We start from the raw sequence: 5,000 nt of genomic DNA on the forward strand, positions 1-5,000 counted from the left end.
TTCATCGGATTTTCGTCGTCTGTTTCATGTCTAGCTGACATTCTGCTTGCATTAGTGTTCCTTCTTAAATTCATCTGCTTTTCGTCTAGCTGCTATTCTGCTTGCATTATTGTTCCTTCTTAAATTCATCTGCTTTTCGTCGTCTGCTTAACGTCTAGCTGACATTCTGCTTGCATTAGTGTTCCTTTTTAAATGCATCTGCTTTTCGTCTAGCTGCTATTCTGCTTGCATTAGTGTTCCTTCTTAAATTCATCTGCTTCACGTCTAGCTGACATTCTGCTTGCATTAGTGTTCCTTCTTAAATTCCTCTGCTTTTCGTCGTCTGCTTCACGTATAGGTGACATTCTGCTTGCATCAGCGTTCCTTCTTAAATTCCTCTGCTTTTCTTCGTCTGCTTCACGTCTAGCTGACATTCTGCTTGCATTAGTGTTCTTTCTAAAATTCCTCTGTTTTTCGTCGTCTGCTTCACGTATAGCTGACATTCTGCTTGCATCAGTGTTCCTTCTTAAATTCATCTGCTTTTCGTCGTCTGCTTCACGTCTAGCTGACATTCTACTTGCATTAATGTTCCTTCTTAAATTCATCTGCTTTTCTTCGTCTGCTTCACGTCTGTCATTCTGCGTGCATTAATGTTCCTTCTTAAATTCAACTGCTTTTCGTCTGCTGGTTGACATCTAGCTGCCATTCTGCTTGCATTAGTGTTCCTTCTTAAATTCATCTGCTTTACGTCTAGCTGCAATTATGCTTGCATTAGTGTCCTTTCTTAAATTCATATACTTTTCGTCTTCTGCTTCACGTCTAGCTGACATTCTGCTTGCATTAGTGTTCCTTCTTAAATTCATCAGCTTTTCGTCTTCTGTTTCACGCCTAGCTGACATTTTGCTTGCATTGGTGTTCCATCGTGAACTCATCTGCTTTTCGTCTTCTGCTTTACGTCTAGCTGTCATTCTGCTTGCATTAGTGTTCCTACTTAAATTCATCTGCCTTTTGCCTGCTGGTTCACTTCTAGCTGTCATTCTTCTTGCATTAGTGTTCCTTCTTAAATCTATCTGCTCTTCATTTTCTGCTTTAAGGCTAGATGCCATTCTTATTGTATGAGTTTTTCTTTGTTCTTCATCTTGTATCTCACTATAGCTCCCATTCTTCTTGCATTTGTTTCCCTCCATAAATTCCTCTGCTCTTCTGTTTCCTGCTATATTCTTAATTTTACTGAGTTTGCTTTATCGGATTTACCAAATGAGAACCTCTTTTTGGATGGCATAATTTTGTAGAAAACTGAAAAAGAAAATAAAAAAATTTCATAAGACTCAACCATTGAATATTGTGTAGAATCTCTTTTTGGGTGGCAACATTTTGTAGAAAACTGCAAAAAATATTAAAATGACATAAGACTTAATCATTAAATATTCTGTAAGTTTTTGTACATTTTATGACGTGTGAAAGAAAATCAGTGTATACTGTGTGTGTGTGTGGGGCAACACCCAAGGCCAAACTTTTAGGAAAAAAATTTCATATTTATATAGCCCCAAATAATCTATGTTCATGCAATCTCTGTCAAACTTCATTGCAAAGAGTTCATTATTATTAAAGGCAGTTTTAGGGGGGGTTGTAATTATGGTGTCCGTAGACCCCCAAGGTGGTTCTTGATTAAAATAAAAATAGCGACGTTAGAATTCTTGATTGATAAATGATTATTTTTAAAAAGTCGAATTCTACGGTGCAAGCCTGCCCGATTTTACCCGATTTCATGGAATGCAGTTAGAGGGGCCTATAATTATGGGGTCCGTAGACACCCAAGATGGATTTTGATCAAGCGTTAGCTTTTCCGATAAAAATTACATATGAATCGATCATTAAATTATCAGTAAGTTCCATGTACAATTGTTTTATAGCCCTCTCTCTCTCTCTCTCTCTCTCTCTCTCTCTCTCTCTCTCTCTCTCTCTCTCTCTCTCTCTCTCTCTCTCTCTCTCCCAGATTTATTAGGATATGCATACAGTATATATATGTATATGTATATATATGTATATGTTTGTATATATGTATATATATATGTATATATATATATATATATATATATATATATATATATATATATATATATATATATATATATATATATATATATGTATATATATAAACTATATATATATAAACTATATATATATACGTATTTATATATATGTATATATATGTATATATATGTATATATATGTATGTATGTATATATATGTATGTATATATATATATATGTGTGTGTTTTTTTCAAATAAGCCATATATTTTAATACTATAAAGTCTGGATTCTCTTAACGACCTCGGGATCAGAGCCCTAGGCAAAAGCACCCAAAGACTATATAGTATCTGACCGGCCGGGTTTCGAACCCTGGTCCAGGATACTTTTGTGACATTGTCCAGGCTTTAATGTATTAAAAATATATGGCTTATTTGAAATATGAAAAACGTTTAATTGTGCAAAATTCATCATATATATATATATATATATATATATATATATATATATATATATATATATATATATATATATATGAAATATGTATATTTATTATGTATATGTGTATTATTTGTATATTTCTTTGATATAGTTTTTCTTTTGTCACATAACCGGTTACGCAATAACCGAGCTCTTTCTTACTGGGAGTTAAAAGGGTTCACACAATGTCAAAGCTGAAAGGAAGACGCAAGAAGACAATGTCATCTCTCTTAGCCCCTCTACACTTGAACTGCAAGAAGATCTCGACTCCTAACAACTGATTCACAAATAAAGAGGTCAAGAATTCTCTGGGTTCATCGTATCGATCTCATATTGATTTTGTATGGCAATTGAGAGAGAGAGAGAGAGAGAGAGAGAGAGAGAGAGAGAGAGAGAGAGAGTGAGAGAGATCTTCAAAGATATAATATCTCAGGGTATGAAAAGAAATATTAGGTTGGGTCTGCTTCCAGTCTGAAATATATCTTGATGGAGTTGAGGTATGGATATAAATATTTTGAATTAGAGACAGTAAGAACCCAACTAAGGTATTGATTCCAGCTGCTAATATGAGGAAAATGTAAAGAAAATGAATATGACCCGACTATACGGTAACATTGGCCATCCTTTCCTTTGCCTAAAAAGGACTACATCCCGAAAGGATTAGTTCAGAATGCGTCTTTTGGCAGAGACCCCCTTTTATTTTGGCACGTGTGCAATATGGTGGTGGTGCCAGATGTGCAGAGGTGGTTTTACGAGTCGGGGCAGGAGATACCTCCTCTTGCTTCATTATCTCGATCCCACTAACACGGTATGGGAAGTGTCTCCCTTATTTGATTTCGGGAAAGCGGGGTTCTACGGGATGGTTATTATACGGGTATTAGAGAGAGAGAGAGAGAGAGAGAGAGAGAGAGAGAGAGAGAGAGAGAGAGAGAGTTAATTTAGGACATTTCATAGTATTCTTGCTGCTTTGAAATCCTAAGATATGAACAGTTAGACCAGATATGGTGGGTAATATCAAGGCAGGGCTTTTGCGAAAGATTAGCGCTGCTTGCTTCTTCAATTATCATCATCAGAATGATGTTGCAATTCTCTTGTCAATGTTACCTTTGTTTGTCGCCGACGAGTTTCTTGAATATATTATTGTTGCTTCGACATGGACGTCATTTTTTTTTGTGCTTCAGGGAAGTGAAGAAAAAATTATATACCTGGTTCTCTCCGCATGAGTGTGAAAGTCGAGTCCATTTTCATTTCGGAATCATATTTCCAGAAGCCCGAGATTGGGTCTTTGATCGAACTCGTCCTATTGGGAATAATCTACGTAAGTCTGCCACATAATTACTGTTACGAAAGAATGATTAAGTGGTCCTTTTGTGTTATCGGTAACGGTTATTTTTTTGTTCAATATTGTTTTAAATACCGCGAAAATTTGTTGTTTTTGGTTTCCTATTAAAAAAAAAAAAACACGTTTCGTAAACAAGAGCGTTGTAGATCCGGTATCATACGATAAAGTATTTCCGGATTTTCTGGATTTTGTTTTTTTAAAGGATTGCTAAAGCATTGGTTGTGTTGACAGTTTTCTTCTTTATACTCTTCTACTCAGACAAGATCTGAATAATATTAACTTTCACACACACTCTTCTTTTCGTTATCTAAATATTAACCCCACCTACTGTAGTTTTAATGCGTGGTGAGGTTAGGACACACACACACACACACTCTCTCTCTCTCTCTCTCTCTCTCTCTCTCTCTCTCTCTCTCTCTCTCTCTCTCTCTAATGTTATTTCAATATTAACCCCACCTATTGTAGTTTTAATGCGTGGTTAGTGTAGAAGCTCTCAGCAAGAATTCGAAGTTCATCAAACAGCATAAAAGCTGAAAAGAAAACATAAAAACTAATAGGTTACATAAAGAGAATTCAAATACAGAAACAAATAAACTGTACTACAGCTGTACACATCACTAGTAAGACCCCATTTAGAATACGGAGTCCAATTCTGGGCTCCAAGTATTCAGAAGGATATAGATAGACAGGAAGCAGTGCAAGCTAGGACAACCAAACTAGTTCCAACTCTAATGCAATTTGGATAGAGACGGAGGATGGAACATTTGAACTTATTTGATCTAAAAACTCGACGACTAAGGGTCAGTTAAAAGAGGCATTCAAAATTCGTAAAGGAATAACAAATATAGGTTACAACAATTTATTTACGCTTAGCACAAATCAGTCCAGAGGTAACGGATACAGACTGCAATTGAAAAGATACTCCACTCCACTCAATAGCAAACACATGGAACAGTCTTCTAGTCAATGTAGTAAACAGTAAACGAGTTCAAGAATAAGTTAGACAAGATCATAAAAACACTCTAGATTCTTAGTATTAATCGCTCTACCCAAGAGCAAATGGAGTCTTCACGGATGGACTAAAAAGTCTGAGACATTCAAAATCCTTGTAACGCCTTGTAACTCTCTCTCTCTCTCTCTCTCTCTCTCTCTCTCTCTCTCTCTCTC

General features: G+C 35.8%; 1 protein-coding gene across 1 annotated transcript in view; it reads left to right on the forward strand.

The window, feature by feature from the left end:
- Positions 1-5,000, forward strand: part of LOC137654605 (probable G-protein coupled receptor CG31760) — a 1,168,850-nt gene that overhangs the window by 41,263 nt on the left and 1,122,587 nt on the right. The gene's annotated exons all lie outside the window — the stretch shown is intronic.

The sequence above is a fragment of the Palaemon carinicauda genome, chromosome 15, assembly GCF_036898095.1.
Source record: "Palaemon carinicauda isolate YSFRI2023 chromosome 15, ASM3689809v2, whole genome shotgun sequence".
Lineage (NCBI taxonomy): Eukaryota > Metazoa > Arthropoda > Malacostraca > Decapoda > Palaemonidae > Palaemon > Palaemon carinicauda.